We start from the raw sequence: 22,182 nt of genomic DNA, 5'->3' as shown, positions 1-22,182 counted from the left end.
CCTATCTATGTGTGTATGAGGAGAGAATGCCCAATTTTGTGAAAGCTAAGATACAGAACCTGGATGAGGTGAGAAAGAATTTCAGGGCAGAAACAGATATAGGTAAATCATTTCTTTTGGGGTACCAATCAAGAAGTTAATCAAATATTTTTTCATCTCAATTAAGTGAAATGAGCTGAAAAGTTTGAATGTTTGCTTTGTTATTGTTCTCTTTACTCAAAAAATAAATCACATTTAATGTTCTAATTTTGCTCTTTTATACTAAAATCCAATTGCTAGCTGAAATGAATTACAGAAACCTGATAAGACTATCAATTTTATCTCATACCTATTTTCAGAAGAATAAAGTTACAGAATGTGGGAAGGTGTGGAACTGTAGAATGTTTGATTATAATTATTTGTTTAAATTACACTCCACTGTAAATTGAGTGTAAGAAGGAAGACACATATTAAAAAATATTTTTAAACACTTCCTTTAAAATGTCCCTAAGAAACATACCTTCCTTAGAGGAAGTCAGTTAATATTTCATGCAGCATTGCATTCAGAACTTCTTGGCAAATGACAGGAAGTAAGAAATATAGTTAGGTGCTTTCACTGTCCAATAAAATGACTTCTGTATTTCCTTTATCTCCAAAGTTTAGAGTAAACTTATCATTCCTTATGATACTTTGAATAGCACAGTGTTAAATGTATTTATTAAGTCAAAACATGTGTATTAAAAAATCCTGTTTTATTTTGCCCTGCACGACTCATGCATTTTTTAAAAATTTCCAGCTTTATTGAGGTATAATTAACAAAAATGTGTATACATTTTAGATGTACAGTGTGATGCTTTATGATATGCAAATGTTCAAAGGTGACTATCACAATCAAGTTAATTAACAAATCACCTCAGGTAGTAACCTTGTGTGGATGTGCAGTGAGAATATTTAAGACCTAGTCTCTTATCAAATTTTAGGTGCATAATACAGTATTATTAATTATTGTCACCATATTGTATATTACATCCCTAGAATTAATTCATCTTATTATATATATGAAAGTTTAATATCCTTTGACGAACCTCTCTTCACTTCCCACCTCTCCAGGCTCTAGCAACAAACATACTACTCTGGTTCCAAGTTTTGCTTTTTAGATTCAATATAAAATAGAAACCACACAGTATGTTTCTCTGTCTAACAATCCACTTAGCATAATATCTTCTTGGTTCATTTATGTTTAAGGTCTGTTCTGTTAAAGTATGAATTACAGATGACCCTTGCTCTCAAGGAATTAGAAATCTAAGAAGGAAGACAAAAGAGATTGTGTTACTAACGGGAAAAACACAATTATAAAGACATGCACAGGGCATCATTGGGAGAGAGGATGGGGTTGGGTGAGAAAAGTTTAGGAAGCTGTCCCTGAGGTGATCAAAAAGCTAACAGCAAAATACTGGGCATCCCTGGAGGTCCAGTGACTAAAACTCTGGTCTTCCATTGCAGGGGTGTGGATTCAGTTCCTGGTCAGAGAACTAATACCCCACATGCCCTGGGGTGAGGCTAGAAAAATTTAAAAAGTAATAGCCAGACAGAATGAGAATTGGTTGTAGATATTGGGGCAAGGGAGGGGTAAAAGGAAAGAGATGAACTGACTTGCCCAGGGAAGAGATGACACTAGAGAAGACCAGAAAGAAAGCACATTATTTTAACCATTTATATTTCCCTATCTATGAACAGATATTTCATCTTCAGTTCAGTTCAGTCACTCAATCGTGTCTGACTCTTTGTGACCCCATGAACTGCAGAACGCCAGGGCTCCCTGTCCATCACCAACTCCCAGAGTCCACCCAAACCCATGTCCATTGAGTCGGTGATGCCATCCAACCATCTCATCCTCTGTTGTCCCCTTCTCCTCCTGCCCTCAATCTTTCCCAGCATCAGAGTCTTTTCATCTTTCTTGCCCACTTTTCTTCTGATTGTTTGCCTTAATTCCTTTTACATTGTTGGATGTCTTTTCCTGGAAATTAACATAATCCATCTGTTAAACATGTTACAAAATTTCTCTTTCAAATAGAGGTTTTCATTTTGAGTAAATTTATCAATTGTTCTTGATTCCTTTTTTGTCATTCAAAAGAATCTTCCTTTCCCTCAAATAATAAACATATACTGTTGTCATTGTGTTTTGTATTTTTATTTCTAGTCATTTAATCAATTCTTGATAAAGCATGAGGAAAAAATCTTGAAGGATATTATGAGTTGAATTGTTTCCCCTGTGAAAGGATACACTGAAGTTCTAAACCCCAACATCATAGAACATGACTTCATTTAGAAATAAGGTCTTTGCAGACATAATTAGTTAAAACAAGATCTTACATGGGTGGTCAGTCAGTCCATTCAGTCATGTCTGACTCTTTGTGACCCCATGGACTGCAGCATGCCAGGCCTCCCTGTCCATCACTAACTCCTGGAGTTTATTCAAACTCATGTCCATTGAGTCAGTGATGCCATCCAACCATCTCATGCTCTGTTATCCCCTTCTCCTCCCACCTTCAATCTTTCCCAGCATCAGGGTCTTTTCAAATGAGTCAGTTCTTCGCATAGGGTGGCCAAAGTATTGAAGTTTCAGCTTCAACATCAGTCCCTCCAATGAATATACAGGACTGATTTTCTTGAGGATTGAGTGTTTTGATCTCTTTGCAGTCCAAGGGACTCTCAAGAGTCTTCTCCAACACCACAGTTCAAAAGCATCAATTCTTTGGTGCTCAGCTTTCTTTATAGACCAACTCTCACATCCATACATGACTACTGGAAAAACTATAGCTTTGAATAGATGGACCTTTGTATGTGGGTGGAGTGGGTCCCTCTCCAAGATAACTGGTATCATAAAAAGAATGTCATGAAAAGAGACACAGACACAGAGAGAACCCAATGTGAAGACAGGATTGAAACGATGCATCCACAAGCCAAGGAATGCCAATGATTGCCTAGAGAAGGGAATGGCTACCCACTAAAGTACTCTTGCCTTGAGAATTCCATAGACAGAGGAACCTGGTGGGCTACAGTCCATAGAGTCGCAAAAAGTCAGAACGACTGAATGACTAACACTTTCACTTTTATTTATACAGAAGAATTTAATTTACACAGAATATTTGAATTAGTCTTTTATTTTACCAATAACAGTGCAACTATTTCAAAACCTAAAATAAGCCAAGACTGTTAAATAATGTACCTAGACATCTCTCTCAATCCAGGCCTCCAAGCTCATTTGTATTACAAAGGTCTTGTCATGTACTATAAAACATTCAGTTTGGGCTTGCAGTTACTGAACACACTAAATAGGTTAACTTGTTAGCTACTCTTTTCATTATAAAGTGAACAAGAAATGCATGTGGTTCACGTGGATTTTACTTATCGTCATGAAAGAATAAAAATTTCACTTTGACTGAAAATCAGCCAGAACCTTTCCATCCAGCTAAGCCAGATTTTACCATCATGTTGCATTTAATTTCAATATAGCCATCCACACAAGTTATGACAAACCTACACAATGTATTAGAAAGCAGAGACATTATTTTGCCAACATAGGTCCATATAGTCAAAGCTATAGTTTTTCCAGTAGTCATGTATGGATGTGAGAGTTGGACTGTGAAGAAGGCTGAGCACCAAAGAATTGATGCCTTTGAACTGTGGTGTTGGAGAAGACTCTTGAGAGTGCCTTAGACAGCAAGGACACCAAAGCAGTCAATCCAAAAGGAAATCAACCCTGAATATTCATTGGAAAGACTGATGCTGAAGCTCCAATCCTTTGGCCACCTGATGCTAAGAACAGACTTTTAAGAAAAGACCCTGATGGTAGGAAAGACTGAAGGCAGGAGGAGAAGGGCATGACAGGATGAAATGGTTGGATGGCATCACCAACTCAAGGGACATGAGTTTGAGTAAGCTCCGGGAGATGGTGAAGGACAGGTAAGCCTGGCGTGCTGCAGTCTATGGAGTCGCAAAGAATTGAACATGACTGAGGGACTGAAGAACAACAGTCAACACAAGTATTCAAATGCTTCTTTACAAAATGTGGTAGTTTTATTATCCAAGCAAAATATACTGAGAAGATCAAGAAGATCAATGGGCAAATTATTTGAGATGCTATGTTCTCAGCGAATCTCACAGCAGCTGCTGGAGCATTCTGGAACTGCTGGACCTTGATTCTGACAACATTTCACTTCTGTACATTCCCATAGATCCAAGGTGGACTTGGATTAATATACTAATGTGTAAAGGCATATTCAAAAACAGAGACATTACTTTGCCAACTAAGATCTGTCTAGTCAAGGCTACGGGTTTTCCAGTGGTCATATATGGATGTAAGAGTTGGACTGTGAAGAAGGCTGAGCAACGAAGAATTGATGCTTTAGAACTGTGGTGTTGGAGAAGACTCTTGAGAGTCCCTTGGACTGCAGGGAGACCCAACTAGTCCGTTCGGAAGGAGATCAACCCTGGGATTTCTTTGGAAGGAATGATGCTAAAGCTGAAACTCCAGTACTTTGGCCACCTCATGTGAAGAGTTGATTCATTGGAAAAGAGTTTGATGCTGGGAGGGATTGGGGGCAGGAGAAGAAGGGGATGACCGAGGATGAGATGGCTGGATGGTACCACTGACTCGATGGACGCAAGTCTGAGTGAACTCCGGGAGATGGTGATGGACAGGGAGGCCTGGCGTGCTGCGATTCATGGGGTCTCAAAGAGTAGGACACGACTGAGCGACTGAACTGAATTGAACTGAAAGACATTTCTTAAAATTAATAGAAGCCAATGTAATAGATAATTCCCATAAATGTAAGCTACATAACCAGATAAACCTCTGTATAAAGCTAGCTATTCAAATATCTCTTTTGAGCATATTTAAATGTCTTGCATCCTCCCATCACATTCTACAATCTCCATTGAATTTCTCTGTTTTTGTTTTTTTTTTTTCAGACCATGATCAAGGTCTTCTCAGATTTTTTTTTCTTATGGACACCTTCCTCTTCCCCACATTAATTTGGCTAACTTAAATATACGTTCCATGGCCATCTCTTAGATACAAGCACACACATACACACACATATGTATACACACACTCAGCCTGTTTTCCACCCTATTCTGAGTTCCTGTAGCAGCCTTTACTCTCTAGCATAGAACTTTCTAGCCTATGTTATAAATTTTTATTTCCTCCAATAGAAAGAAAGCTCTAAGAAGTTAGGGATTTTATTTCCAATTGCCTATTGAATGCCTATAAAAGTGCCTGCCCAGGATACTATTCCAAAGATACACAATAAAAGAACAAAGAGGAAATGCATTAATACATCCCACTGACAGCCTACTTCAAGTTACAGAGGGCTTAGGTAAAGTTTCTAACAATAAACTGAGTAGTGCAAAGATATGTTTGCACACAAGCCCTTAAACACCTCATTTTCCATACTTCTGATTTGCTAACAAAATAGGATTCTATATTGCTCATCAAAAGGCATCTCATAGTTTTAGCTGTCACATTTAGTATTGGAAGAATTAAATCTAACAGTGAAATTTTGCCCTGACATAAAACTGCCCTACTTGTTCTTGGCTGTGAGTTTCCGAGTTGCCTATGAATAATGCTAATAGCTTATTTTCTTATTCAAGATCTCTGAATCAGCTCTAACATCTTGGCAAATACTCATCTGAGATGATATATTCACATACCATAAAGTGTGGAAAACATAATTTGCGCCTAACTAAAAATTTTAAGACATGCTATCAAAAAGCCAATTTGTGTATGGCTGCAACTGAATAGGATACCATTAGGATGCGTGATTTTGAGAATTATGCTTATTTATGGACCTAACTGATATTCTAAGATTATTGTAATCTCCTTGAAGAAAAGGATAATGCTTTAATTATGGTCTCTTGACAAACAGTTGAAAAATCAATCAACATTGAGATAATGAAGGAGGAAAAACAGCAATACAGAAACAGGAAGACATACACTTATAAAGACAAGCAAATCAGACACCATGATCTTAAACCAAAGATACCAAATAAAGAGTTGGCAGTACTGGGACTTTCCTGGTGGTCCAGTGGTTAAGATTCTGTGCTTCCATGCAGGGAGCATCAATTCGATCCCTGGTCAATGAACTAAGATCCCACATGCTGTGCAGTGCAGCCAAAAACCCAAGAGTTGGCAGTACTCATGTGTATGCTCTTGTCCATCTGAACTTCTAGCGTCTATCTAGGTTAAAATACTTTAAAGTTCCTTCTAAAAAGCAAAATCGACTTTTCTTTTATAAATAGCTTTTTATTGTATGGAAATGTGATAGAGACTTAGGGTTTGCTATTTCTTAACATATAGAGGATTATACCTCTGAACTCATGCATTCAGTCTGGACTGTATGTCTAGTTATAGTCAATGGCTTGTAAGCAAATATGATGTGTGTTGCTTTCAGGTCAAATAATTTCAGCAAGAGACTTTGAAGTGCTTTTTCTCCCTGCTATATCAAGGAATTCTCCCTGATATATCGAGGTAGCTTCTACCTCCTGGGTAGAGATTCTGTTAGACTGCACTGCTGAATGATGTCACAGAGGACACTTATCCATTCCTACAGGGGACTTTCAAGAGGAATCAACATTTCGTTCTGTGTTCATTATCACAGCATAAATTATCTGAGTTAATATGTCTGATAATAGAAAATGTGTACAGTATTAAAACTGTACAAATGTACTAATAAACTTAAGAAAGTTTTCAGAAATCAAAGTGTTTTAGTTTCACCTTTCCAAACCTACACTGTCTGAAGTTTCTTGGTTTAAAAGAATGTCTCATCTTGAGAATAAAGTGATTCAATGTCTAAGACTTTAATTACTTTGATATTTAACAAATGCAGTAGAGAAGTTAATATAGACAGTGAATGTAGTCTTAAGCATCTACCCTAGAGAAGTACAAAAATTGGTTGCCAGTAGAGGTGACCTTTATCTAACAGAAGAACAGAATAGCACTGGTCACCTTAGGGACTTAATATGGTTGTTTAAGAAAAGAGATTGCCTGTGGAAGGTGGCCTTTGGCAGCTGTTGCTGTCTTTATGCTGTCAGTGATTCAGCCAACATTGTAACTTTATGTCCCAAAAAAAGCAGACAAAGATAAAATGAAATACTGTATTTTTAATAAAATTAGAAAATGCAATTATCAGTAGTGTGAAGCCTTAGACTGATAGGAAACTTAAATATTCCGCCCCCCCCCCAGCCCCCGCCAGATTAGGAAGCTAGGATCTAAAGAATACCTTGCCATAGAAAGGCAGATTTAAGGCAAGAGCTCAGGTCTCCAAATTTGCAGCCCAGTGTCCTCCCATAAATATCTAAGAAAGATTATTAATTATAAAGTCTGATATTTAAAAATTATGAGCCATAATTCTGGCCTTAAATTTTGCTTTTTGATACCCATGAGAGATGAAACTGAAATGGCAAGAAGTAACTGCATCTCTCTTCCACCAACATCCTGACCAATATTGGAAAAGCTTCATCATTCCTTGCTATAAAACACATGAATCTGATGGCTCTCGAGGAAATCAAGTATTAGGCCTAAAAGGGAATAGCAAATGAAAACACAAGTCTGAAACTGTCTACCTGACAGACACTTATCCTTCACATCTCCAGTGAAATTAACACTGCCTCAAGAAACCCTTCCTTGGTCCTCTGCATTGCAGAGTTGGTTTCATAGGCCTGCAATCTGTGTGGGTGCAAGGAGTCCTATGCTTGGCCTGTCATTATCCTCAAATTCTTACTAGTTTTTGAACAAGGCACCCTACATTTTCATTTTGCATAAGACCTCAAATTCTATAGCCAGTCCTGATACTCCACTAATTCCCTCTGGCATTTCACTCATAACCTCCTGTATCTCTTCCTCATGGCATATATAATTAAATACAGTCATGCAATCTCTTTTCATTCTTAGTAGCGTAAGTTCCACAAAAACAGGAACAGGAATTGGTTTTTATCTTTTTCACTATTTTATCCCCATTAAACAGTATGCTTTGATGACTATATGGATGAAGAAGTCAATTAATTAATTATTGAGGTAATGAATGAATAAAATAAACCTGGGGGAGAAATTAGGGTTTGGACAGAATGAGTGGTAGATATGAAGTGAATAGAATGGAATTTTGGGGGATATGGGAAAAACTAAAGTAGATATTTACATAGAGTGGGAGCAAGCAGAATACAGTGAGTTCTGAAAGCTAAGATTTTGACACTTGTCACATAAAGAAATACAAAAGCTGTCATTAGCTTTTGATAAACATGGTAACATACTGATTGCCTGTTTCCAGACTGAATTTTATATTCTTAAACACTATTCCTTCTGCTTCCTTAGTAGGAATAAAATATCTTGGTATACTTTAATATATGGTAACATTCATTTACCATCAAATACATCACAAACTTTGACTTAATCCTCATAAAACCCTGTAACACTGGTTCTTATTTTTCAAATAAACAGCTTCCAAAAGTTAAAATAATTTTCCCAAGTAATATCAGAAAAATAAAGGTACAGAATTTGGAAACAGGTTTCCTTAAGAAAAATTCTCAAAATCTTGCTATTGAAAAGTACTTTCCTAGCTTAAGACTTTGCTTATAAGTAAATGTTTACTCACTCTGTATGCACCAATATTGTGTGACTAGTGGAAGAAACTCAGATGGTAGACTATGCTTACCACCCACTACAGGTACTACTTAGGACATTTGAGATGAACTGTTTCAAAGACCTTGAAGCATGTCTTTAGAAACATTCACTTTCTGTCAGAGGCTTGGAAAAAAGGTAAGAAATTGACACTAATTTATCACCAAATGTATTCTAATCACAAATATGGTACTTTAGAGAAAACTGAAGAAAAGAGAAAAGATTTATGGCCAGAGCGAAAGATTATGTCCATATAAGCAAAAGAACTTATCTTTTCTAAGTACTGCAGTACTCAAAGAAAATTTACCTCCAATTAAGTAAAGAAAATAAGAAATAGCAGTTTTATTTGACCATAATTGCACCTAATTGAATCACGTAATTAATAAAATGTACAGCTCCAATCACACTGAGATAGCTCTTAGAAAAATAGTCTCTGAGTAAATGTGCATATCTTTTTTGTTTGGGATGGTTTTGGTCACGATTTCCCATGCATTGTTACAAACCTCCACCCACAGTTCATGAGGCACTCTGTCTACCATGTCTAACCCCTTGAATCTACTTTTCATCTCCACTATATTATCATGTGGGATTTGACTCAGGTCATACTTGAGTGGCCTAGTGAATTCCCCTACTTTCTTCAATTTAACCATGAATTTTACAATAAGGAACTCATGATCTGAGCCACAGTCAGCTCCTGGTCTTGATTTTGCTGACTGTATAAAGCTTCTCCATCTTTGGCTGCAAAGAATATAATCAATCTGATTTGGGTATTGACCATCTGGTGATGCCCAAGTGTAGCACCATTTCTTGTGTTGTTGTAAGAGGGTGTTTGCTATAACTAATGTGTTCTCTTGGCAAAACTGTTAGCTTTTGCCCGGCTTCATTTTGTACTTCAAGGCCAAACTTGCCTGTTAAAAGGCATGTGCACCTTGGAAGAAAAGCTATGACAAACCTTCATAGTGTATTAAAAAGCAGAGACATCACTTTGCCAACAAAGGTGCTTAGAGTTAAAGCTATGGTTTTTCCAGTAGTCATGTATGGATGTGAAAGTTGGACCATAAAGACGACTGAATGTCAAACAATTCATGCTTTCGAATTGTGGTGCTGGAAATTTTGAGAATTCCTTGGATAGCAAGGAGATCAAACCAGTCAATCCTAAAGGAAATCAACCCTGAATATTCATTGGAAGGACTGATGCTGAAGCTCCAGCTGATGGTGGCCAAAGCTCCAACTTTGGCCACTTTTGGCCACCTGATGCAAAGAGCCAACTCATTAGAAAAGACCCTGATGCTGGGAAAGATTGAGGGCAGGAAGAGAAGGGGGCAAAAGAGGATGAGATGGTTGGATGGCACCATTGGCTTAATGGTTTTGAGTCTGAGCAAACTCCAGGAGATAATGAAGTACAGGGAAGCCTGGAATGCTTCCTTGAAGTTGCAGTCCATGGAGTTGCAGAGTCAGACATGACTTAGCAACTGAAAAACAAAAAATGTGCATGCTTAGTTCAGTTCAGTCGCTAAGTCATGTGCACGCTGCTGCTGCATCGCCTCAGTCATGTCTGACTCTGTGCGACTCCATAAACGGCAGCCCAGCAGGCTCCCCAGTCCCTGGGATTCTCAAGGCAAGAACACTGGAGTCGATTGCCATTTCCTTCTCCAATGCATGAAAGTGAAAAGGGAAAGTGAAGTTGCTCAGTTGTGCCGGACTCTTAGCGACCCCATGGACTGCAGGCTACCAGGCTGCTCCATCCATGGGATTTTCCAGGCAAGAGTACTGGAGTGGGTTGCATTGCCTTCTCTGCATGCTCACACCTACCAAAAGTCTATTATTGATAGTTTTATATCATTATCACTATAATCAACCTTTAAATGAAATTTTATTATGTTCTTTTTCACTCAGTGTAGACACTAATTGCAGTCCTCTACCAGGAAAAGACGGAAATCACCTGGGGTCCTCAATGGATAGAAAATCAACATGATGTGAAAGTTGGATGGATAAGCTAGTTCTCCTAAAGAAATAAAATGCTCACATCATTCCTTCAGTTCTGTTCAGTTCAGTCAGTCATGACCAACTCTTTGTGACCCCTTGGACGACTGATGCTTTAGAATTGTGGTGCTGGAAATTTTGAGAATCCCTTGGATAGCAAGGAGATCAAACCAGTCAATCCTAAAGGAAATCAACCCTGAATATTCATTGGAAGGACTGATGCTGAAGATGAGAAATGGCATTGAGTTTGAATTTGAATGTTGAAAACATTATCTAAATAAAGTCAATTTTTCTATCTGACATTAGTACATACATGCATATGTGATTTACTTTGTGACAGAATTTATATACAGTGGCAATCACACATATTAAGAGTAAAATTTGATGGCTTTGACGGGCATATAAACCTACATCACTAATAATTCCCCAAAGGGTATATTCCCCATGCCCTTTGTGGAATATGTGGAAATATGTGGAATATTTCCATTATCCTAGGAAGTTTCCTCATACCGCTTCCTGTCAGTCTCCACTCTCCAAATAAAAGCATTGTTTTGATGCCTATCACAATGGCTCAGCTTGCCTGTTCACAAATTTAATATAGATGGATTACACATTATGTGCTCCTTTTTGAATGACCTCTTTCTCTATGATGCAACCCCAAGGATAAAGCTCAATGACATCAGTAGTTTATCATTCTTGCTGCATGTAGTGCTATTCCATTAGCTGAATACACCACAATTTGTTTATTCATTCCTCTTCTGATACCGCACAGACTTTTTTTTCTAGTTTCTTCTCAAATTCCTTAAACATTTACAATGAGTGTTGTTACAATGAGTCTTCTAATCTCATAAGATGGCTTATCTATATCGGTGATTGTTTCTGTCCTATTTTCCTGCTTCTTCACATACTTACTAGTTTTCATCGTCTGCTTGTGTACTATAGATAATATATTGAGGGCACCTGGATCATAACAGTCTTCATTCTAACCATATTGTGTTTCAAACAGTTACATTTCTGGCAAATCATTTTCATCCTTTCAGGCTTTTTTCCCTCAGCAATCATGGAAATTTTCACACATACAGAGAGCTTAAGAATTTTACAAAGAAAACTCATAAACTACCATCTAGATTCTACACTTGTCAAACTTTGTTATACTCACTTGATTATGTATATTCATCTATTCATACATCTTGATGCTTTTCTAAGTGAGTTGCAAACATCACTATTCTACACGTTTAAAGAGTTTAGCATGTCAGATTTTTTATTATTTATTAATATGGCTCTATATTGATTACATCCTTAGTCCTGAGAGCATAGCCTCTACTCTAGACTATGGCTTTTACTTTCAAAGTGGGTATTTTTAATAGCCTCAACTGAATGCCTGAGGTTCTTACCAAGAACCTGTCTGGGATATACTCTGTTGTTATTCAGTTGCTAAGTCATGTCTGACTCTTTGCAACCCCATGGACTGCAGAACAGCAGGCTTCCCTGTCCTTCGCTATCTCCCAAAGTTTGCTCAAATTCATGTCCATTGAGTCAGTGATGCTATTTAACCATCTTATCCTATGCCACCCTCTTCTCCTTTTGCCTTCAATCTCTCCCAGCATCAGGATCATTTCTAATGAGTCGGCTCTTTGCATCAGGTGGCCAAAGTACTCTGGCTGGGATATGATTCTAAAGTCTCTCAGCACTGTATGACCTCTGGTGTCTCTGCTTACATTTTTCATGGAGTCTTGCTCCATATATGTTCAGCACAGCCCAGTCCCTCTCTACACAGCTCTCTTTTCTGTCCTGCGGCTGCTAAGTCACGTCAGTCATGTCCGACTCTGTGTGACCCCATAGTCCACCAGACTCCCATCCCTGGGATTCTCCAGGCAAGAACACTGGAGTGGGTTGCCATTTCCTTCTCCAATGCATGAAAGTGAAAAGAGTTCTTGACAAATACCAGCTGATTCACAACCCTAGAACTTAACACCCTTTTACTTTAAAGTGAACCCTATGTTCTGCTTAGATTTCAATTCCCTATGCAATGGCTAGAATAACACTGCCCAAAGAACTTTCTATGATGATGAAAATATTCTACATCTCTGCACTGTTCAATGTGGAGATCACTACCCCCATTCAATATTGAGCACTAGAAATGTGACCTGTTTGAAGAACTGGATTCATAGTTTTAATTTTATTAATTTTAACTTTAATTATCACATGGGTGGGTACCATACTGGACAGTGCAGATTTAGAATATATCCCAAAGAGACAGCAGGCAAACGTGTAGTATCTAGTATTTGCCTTCTTTCAAGGTTTGCATTTCTTTGTGAACATCTGAAAAGAATTAACTAATTATTTTGTCCAGGTTTGTAGGTTTTACTTGAAAAGGTAAATCTAATATGCTTATTCAATTATGCTTGGGACTATACTGGCTTTTGTTTACCTTAAAAAATGAAATCAGCAAAACATGCAATTCTGATTGCATACTAAAATAAATAGAAAAATAATGGAATGTCCCCATCAGAATTGTGCTAGTCAGTTTTACATGCATTACTGTGACTTGTATTATTTGACCCTCGAATGGTACATTTTATCTTTTGTGTAGGGTATAGTTAGTTCTATAATTCCTAGTGACTCCAACTTAGCCTTAAAGAGTAAGTCCACAAAAAATGGGATTAGAAAAAGTTGTATTCAAAGAACTAACAAAAGCAAAATAAAGTCAGATGGCTGCATCTTTACTTGGCCTCAACACAGGAGACCAAAACTGTGGTCCAGGTTAAAACTGGCCCATGAGCTTCCTTTATGCTCTCAGGTCCTGTGAGAACTTGAGACTGGTCTTTCATGTCTGTGACCCTAGCTCCCAGTATCATCCATAGTTCATCAATAAACCAACAAAAATATGCTAAATGAATAAGTAAAAAAAATACTCATTCCGTCTGTGTCATTAAATAGACTGGTTAAGAAGGAACAGAAAGTGCTAATTTAAAGCCTTATATTTCTCTCAGGTTGGGGAGAATGGAGTAAATTTGCTAAACACCTCACAACTGAAGGCAAATCACAACAATCACAAAGAAGAATTGTTCAAGACTGACTGCTCAAACTTATGCCCAGAGTTCCAGGTTGACCTTCCATAGACACATAGGATGTCACTCAGAGAATGCAACATCTCATGCATTGGATGATAAAGATGTTATGCTCACTTCAAAATGCAGTCTTCCTTAGAAAAATTCACTTTTAAGCCTAAAGATGTGTACATATACCAGAAAAAGCTGTGTTCAAGCAGCCAATTATTCTATTTTCTCATACATTTATGATGTTGCTCATTAAGTGTGTCATTTGTACAATGACCTAAACCCAGAGTACATTCACAACATTAATTAAATGTTATATCCATTATTTTTGTTTAATTCTTCTCCATAATTTTCTTGCCATGGTACATTTTGCTTAATTCAATTGGCTGCATTTGTTTAGGTCTCCACAAAATGACTGAGCCCCTCTGCAGTTAATGAGTAATCCCATGAAGAAATGAATCAAGACTCAATTATGGAGTGTGTTAAGGGTAAGCTACACTGTGACTGGGAATACATCTCTAGCAATTCAATGCAATGTGAAGGAAGATGGGGACTCAATAGGAGTTAGATTTCAACGGGCTCACATAGGGAAGCATTTTCCACATTTCACTCTACTTCCAAATGTAGTAATACTCTTAAAATATACATATTTTAATAAAAATGTGTTTCTGATGCTGAAATTGTCAAAAAAGACACTGCTATATTTGACTGCTTTATTATAATCTGTTTTGTGATTTTTGTATTAAATTCACTATTAATACTCAAAGTGATGGACATGCACATAATTTGGGGCCATTTTGCAGTCTTCCTACCAAGAAGATCTGGAATAGTTCTACTATAATTCTTCTATATAAGTTAAAATACCAGTTTTCAAATTTCAACTACCCACTGAGCTACCTTCTATGATAAAGAGAAGAAATTTCACAAACACCACACATTACTCTCTAGGTTTAGTTTCACATTCCAACCTTCAAGCCCATATATTTCTTTCTTTACTGTATCTTATAACTTTTTCTTGTACATTAATGTCTACTGATGGAGTTAGTTGTGAAATTTTGACTATTGCTAGAAGTCAGATTTTTCAGCCATAAATAAGGTTTATTATCTGAACTGCTGATTCATATGTTCTACTGTTAGACTATCTCTGTAAATGTAGTAAATTCTTCAATGCCTAAATATTTATCAAACAAGATTTCTGAGACGATTTAGAATAATAACAGAAAATAGATCATACCAACAATTAATCATTTAGTTCTTAGGGAGAGAAAAGGCCAAGCAATCACATTCAATCAGTGGCACTGATTGTACTAGAGCTAACAGCCTACTGAAACAAACTGACTTTAGATATCTAAGTATACAGTTAACTTTATGAAGAGAGGTTCAAGTGGATTACAAATGGTAATCCAAATACACTCTTTCTTGCCATGTCTGCTCCCTCAAGAATAAAAGTACATAAATAATGTGATAGTAACATGTTTTGTTTAAATGAAGGTGAAAAACCATGGTTTTACATCTTGTCTTATTATCTCACAGACCCACTAACTTGATAACTGCTTGCAAAAGAGTATTCTACTTGTCTAGCTTGATTGCACCCAAGAATATTCCTACTAGTGCCTTGATGATCTTCAGCTTGGAGAGGTAACAAATACAGGTAATCTTTGAAGGAAATAAGTCAACTGCTCATTAGCAAAAGTAATATTAGTTATGTGGGATCCAGTAAGGTGTTTTTTCTTTATTGTGTAATAATCCCCTGCTCATATTTGCTACTTAAATTTTAGAAAACTTCCTGACTTTAGTTTGGCAATCCTTGGTCTCAAGTCTGTAACTTCTGACTCTTTTTCACATCTACTATCCCCAAATATTTCTTCACATATATTACAGTGTCTCTTGTCTTATAATAGTGGTGATATTAAGCTAGTTTAGGAGTGATCTTTTTTTTTTAATGATGTAGTCACATTATTTTTTGAGTTTTTTTCTTTTTTATGTGAACCATTTCTAAAATCTTCATTGAATTAGCTGCAATATTGCTTCTGCTTTATGTTTTTCAGTCTATTGGCCACAAGGCACATGGAACATTAGCTCTGCCACCAGATATCAAACCCACACCCACTGCACTGGAAAGGGAAGTCTTAACCATTTGAAAGCCAGGGAAGTCCCAGGAATGATCTTTGATGATTATCCTTTGTCTTGCCTGAGATTCTTCTCTCTACTTCTAGTCTATTCAAACCCACTCATCTCTTGTTCCATGTCTATTGCACCATTTGAAATTAGGATAATTTGGCAAGGTTTTTTGGAGAAAAAAATGGCAACTCACTCCAATAATCTTGCCTGAAAAATCCAATGACAGAGGAGCCTGGAGGCTACAGTCTAAAGGGCAGCAAAGTGATGGACAGACCGAGCCACTGAGGATGCACACACGATAAGGGTTTAAAAAATATAATACATCTTTCAAAATCTACATATTTTTAAAATACAGAAAATAGAAGAAAAAAAATCAAAGTACCAAAAACCTTATGACAGAAGCCTCCAGCCCTTTCCTGCACATTCTTCTTTTTAAAAGGCAAACCTGATGAAAATCTCAATCGACTGAGGCCCCTCCATGGATTTCCATAACCTACAAGACAAGTTGAATGTTTCCTTACTGTGGCAAACTAAGCTCTTCATAATCAGGCTGTTTCCTATTTATTCCATACAATATCAGAATTCTGATGTAATGATTCTCAAACTTGAGCACCTATAATGCCTGCTCTCAAGTGAACCACTTTTGTTATTATACAAAACCTAGACAGCCTGCTCTGCCAGTATGACTGCATAGGTCCAAAATGTGTTGTGCTTTGTCATTCAGTTGTGTCTGACTCTTTGCAACTCCATGGACTGTAGCCTGCCAGGCGCCTTTGTTCATGGAGATTCTCCAGGAAAAAATACTGGAGTAGGTAACCTATCACTTCTCCAGGGGAACTTACTCACCCAGGAATCAAACCAAGGTCTCCTGCATTGTAGGCAGATTCTTTACCAGCTGAGTTACTAGGGAAGCCCAGGTTTTAAATAGGGCCCCCAAATTTGCCTTTTTAACATTCACTTAGGGAGATTCTGGTGCAAGTGGGTGCCAAGCCAGTCTAAGAATTATTTCTCTTGGCACATAGTCTTCACAACTGGCTCTGTTTCACTACTTTGATTTCACACATGCTATTTCCTCTCTAAGGAAAGCACTACTCATCTTTTAAAAACATATTCCTAATGATCCTCCAAGACTAAAACATCAGCACTGATAAAATTTGCTTAAAGGTAGAGAAGAAAATGTGGCTTCCCTAGTGGCTCAGCAGTAAAGAATCTGCCTGCAATGCAGGCGACCAGGGTTCAGTCTCTGGGTCAGGAAATTCCCCTGGAGGAGGGCATGGCAACCCACTCCAGTATTCTTGCCTGGAGAATCTCATGGACAGACAAGCCTTGCAGGATATAGTCCATAGTGTCACAAAGAGTCAGACACAACTGAAGCAACTGAGCGCACACGCTCCTACCCTATATCACGAAAATTGAGGATCGGGAGATGTCCATGGTAAAACTTGATAAGAGAGAGCATGACAATCATATAAACATACTAGACCCAGATGCAGAGATGAGAAATGGAATTCAGTGAAGGGTGGTGAGGGAGGGAGTGAAAAAATAATGAGGTCCTTTTGCACACTTTTAAATCAGATTTTTTTTTTCAAATATGGAGTTGTATGAGCTCTTTATGTATTTTGGATATTAACTCTTACCAGACACATCATTTGCAAATGTCTTCTCCTACTCAGTAGGTTGTCTGTTTTATTGATGGCTTTTACATTCAGTTAGGTGCCATTGGCTTTTTGTTTTTGTTTCCCTTGCCTGAGGAGACAAATCCTTATGTCAGACAGTGTAATACCTATGTTTTCTTCTAGAACTTTTGTGGTTTCTGGTCTCAGACTTAATTTAATCGATTTTGAGAAGAAGATCTGAATATACGTTTTTCCAAAGAAGATACACAGGCCAACAGGCATATGACAAGATGTTCAACATCACTAGTCATCAGGAAAATGCATATCAAAACCACGGTAAGCTATCCCCTCACACCCATCAGAATGACTATTATCAAAGAGACAGAAGTAAAAAGTATTGAAGAGGATGCAGAGTAAAGAGTACTCTGGTGCACTGCTGGTGGGAATGTAAATTGGTACAACCACTATGCAAAACAGTAGAGAGGTTTCTCAAAAAACTAAAAATATGACCATATGACCCAGCAATTCTACTCCTGGGTATATATTTGAAAAAAAAAAAAAACTAAAACATTAATTTTAAAAGATACATGCACCTCAATATTTATAGCAGTATTATTTACAATAGGCAAGCTATAGAAGCAGCTTAAGTGTTCAACAGCTGAATGTATAAAGAATATTTGGTGTGTAATGTTGATACACACATAATAGAGAATTACTCAGCCATAAAAAGAATGAAATTTGACCATTTGCAACAAAATGGATGGTCTTGGAATGTATGCTTAGTGAAGTAGGTCAGAGAAAGACAAACATACATGCTTTCACTTATGTGTGGAATCTAAGGGTTTTTTTTTTTTTAATAAAAAAATATAACAGACTCAGATACAGAGAACAAATTAGCAGTTACCAATGGGAAGAAGAGTCGGGGAGGAGTGAGACATGGGGGAGAGGATTAAGAGAAAGAGCTACTAGGTATAAAAGAAGATAAAGGATGTAATGTACAGCACAGGGAATATAACCAATATTTTTATAATAACTAAATGGAATATAATCTATAAAAAGTATGAATTTACTATGTTGTACACTTGAAGCTAATACAATACTAAATATCAACTACACTTCAATAAAGAAGGATTCAAAAAAGATAAGAATGAGAAGGGAAAAATGAAAGAAGGGGAAATGGAAAGAATAAAGAAGGACAAATAGAAGTATAATTGTATAAAACATGGATAAAGACAGTTGAGGAAAAAATGACCTCAGGAAAGGAAGTATATTTAGCCATGGCTTAAAACTATCGACTAACTTTAAAAGAATGAGACAGAGTTTTACTAATACAAAGTTTAAAAAGAGATCAGAGTTATCAAAAAAGTCAGATGGTAAAGCCAAAGAAATGTTCAAAGTAACCCCTTCTCAGAATAAGAAAAATAATTTAGATATTGGCATGTCTGAAAGTGTCATTAATGTTATATAGAAAGGCTAAGATGACAGTTACACTCATCTCACACACTAGCAAAGTAATACTCAAAATTCTGCAAGCGAGGTTTCAACAGTACTAGAACTGTGAATTTCCAGATGTTCAAGTTGGATTTCAAAAAGGGAGAGGAACCAGAGATCAAATGTCCAGCATCCATGGATCATAGAAAAACCAAGAGAATTCCAGAAAAACCAAGAGAATTCCAGAAAAAAACATCTACTGCTTTTGATTATACCAAAGCCTTTGACTGTATCAGTTGTGTTCAGTTTCTCAGTCGTCTCCGACTCTTTACGACCCCATGAACTGCAGCATCCCAGGCCTCCCTGTCCATCACCAACTCCCAGAGTCCACCCAAATCCATGTCCATTGAGTCGGTGATGCCATCCAACCATCCCATCCTCTGTCGTCCCCTTCTCCTCCTGTCCTCAATCTCTCCCAGCACCAGGGTCTTTTCCAATTAGTCAGCTCTTTGCATCAGGTGGCCAAAGTACTGTATAGATCACAACATAATGGGAAATTCTTCAAGAGATAGGATACCAGACCACCTTACCTGCCTGCAGAGAAATCTGTATGCAGGTCAAGAGGCAACAGTTAGAACTGGACATGGAACAACAGACTGGTTCCAAATTGGGAAAAGAGTATGTCAAGGCTGTATATTGTCACTCTGCTTATTTAACTCATATGCAGAGTACATCATGTGAAATGCTGGGCTGGATGAAGCACAGGCTGGAATCAACATTGCCAAGAGAACTATCAATATTTCTTCAAATTGATCAATATTTCAATCAAATATCAGTAACTTCAGATACACAGATGTGTGACACCACCCTTAAGGCAGAAAATGAAGAACTAAAGATCCTCTTGATTAAAGTGAAAGAGGAGAATGAAAAACCTGACTTAAAACTCAAAATTCAAAAAACTAAGATGAGGGCATCCGATCTCATCACTTCATGGCAAATATATGGGGAAACAATGCAAACAGTGACAGACTTTATTTTGGGGGGCTCCCAAATCACTGCAGATGGTGACTGCAGCCATGAAATTAAAAGACTCTTGCTCCTTGGAAGAAAAGCTATGACCAACCTAGACTTCATATTAAAAAGCAGAGACATTACTTTTCCAACAAATGTCCATCTACTCAAAGCTATAGTTTTTCCAGTAGTCATGTATGGATGTGAGAGTTGGACTATAAAGAAAGCTTGGCACCAAAGAACTGATGCCTTTGAACTGTAGTGTTGGAGAGAACTCTTGAGAGTCCCTTGGACTGCAAGGAGATCAAAACACTCAATCCTCAAGAAAATCAATCCTGATTATTCACTGGAAGGACTGATGCTGAAGCTGAAGCTCCTATACTTTGGCCACCTGATGCGAAGAGCTAACTCGTTGGTAAAGTCCCTGATTCTGAGAAAGATTGAAGGCATGAAGAGAAAAGGATAACAGAGGATGAGATGGCTGGATGGCATCACTCACTGAATGGACATGAGTTTGAGCAAGAGAGCATCTTCTGGTAGATGGTGAAGGATAGGGAAGCCTGGCATACAGAGAGTCCATGTGTCATGGGTCACATGGGTCACAAAGAGTCAGACAAAACTGAGCTACTGAACAAGTTATCAAACTTCATGAATAAAGAATAAAATATTCTATTTAGGCAAGAGAAGAACATCACTAACAAGAGAAATCAGATTGGCCTCATACTGCCCTACAACCACATTCAATGTTAGAAGGTAAAGTTGTTATGGGCACATTTCTGAAAGGAGAAAAAAGTCTCACCCAGGAAAATTATACCCATTCAAGTTGTCATTCCAATATAAAGACATCAGACAGACATCTCAAATATGCTAGAACACTAGAAATATAGGATGCATGAATTCTTCTAGGAAAAAAAAAATGGAATCCAGCAAACCAGAAGATCAATAAAAAGAAAGAAAAGGCATAATAGAATTGGTGAACATTAAATCTAGTAAATGTTTGGCTATGACTAGCATCTGGAGAATTGTGTTTGCAGAACAGATGGTAAATTTTATAAACTCTAACATTTTAAATATTACAACTAACAAACACTGAATGATGTGAGGTGGGGAATTAGAAGAAAGTATAAGAATGCTAATCACCTTCCCTTCAGAATAGAGAACGTATTGACGCTACCCAAACCTGAAAAAGGTCGTTTAAAAATCACACAGAGATCCCAAGAACTTAAGATTCTTTTCTTACTCATACAGAAAACTTACAGGAATAAATGTTTTGGGCGGAAAGAAAAAAGTTTCATTGGTCTTTCCATTTTGAATGTTTTTCTCTCTGCAAAGTTCCAGTGAACAAACCTAGTTTTGAAAATGTTGCTATTCATATACACCTATCTCTATACCTGTTTCTGTATGCATACATACCAATAGATATATTTGGAAAAACATAAAAATATTAACATCCATGGGATTTTGGATAATATGTTGCTTTATAATTTTGTGTATGGCTTGAATTCTCTTATGATCCCATGTCATCTTGATGGACAAAAGTAAACTCTTTACTGACACATGAAATCAATTTGTATTTTGGTAGAAATATTTCTAGTTTTTGTGTTTTTCTTTTTTTTGCCGAGTACTGAAGAAAGGTTCACTGCACAGAACAAGATAACTTCTTGCACAAGAAAACTGGTGCAAGCTGGTTCAGCTCCAAAAGTGGGACAGTGTTGCCTTGCAGCTCGTTATCTCATCAGAATAGTAAGATCTCCCCTGCCCCTCCTCCAGCCATGATGGCTCAACTTGCCTCTGACGCAGATGCCAAAGAACCATACAATGGCAGAAAAGGGATGGCATCCTAGTTTCAGGAAAACAGTTCCCAGAAAGCCAGTGCATATGCCTCCCTCTCATTAACCTTGCCCTTAAAATCTTGCCTTAATCATCCCCCCACTGAGAAGCTGACTTTGAGCCAAGTTCCTTCTTCCCCATTCTCTGGCCACTGAATAAAGACTGTGCTGTTTCAATTTCAGCATTGATTTTGTTATTGACTGGATGAATTCAGATTGAAAAAAGAACTCTTTCTGGCCAAGGTACAGGGCCTCAGCTGGATACCCCAAGAGGAGGGTCTATACAACCAACTCAGTAATCACTCCACAAAATTATCCTTTCTTTCAACATGAGGATGAACATATGCAGAAAAACTTCACTGCAAATGTTTGTCGTATCATCAACTTGAAGAAATTGCCCTCTCTTTGGAACCTCACAGATATAGAAATCATTATGTCAGCAGACGAGAAAGGTAAGAAGTTTTCATATGAGTGGA

The sequence above is a fragment of the Oryx dammah genome, unplaced genomic scaffold (assembly GCF_014754425.2).
Source record: "Oryx dammah isolate SB20612 unplaced genomic scaffold, SCBI_Odam_1.1 HiC_scaffold_17, whole genome shotgun sequence".
Lineage (NCBI taxonomy): Eukaryota > Metazoa > Chordata > Mammalia > Artiodactyla > Bovidae > Oryx > Oryx dammah.
The sequence above is the reverse complement of the archived record's forward strand: the minus strand, read 5'-3'. Positions refer to the sequence as shown.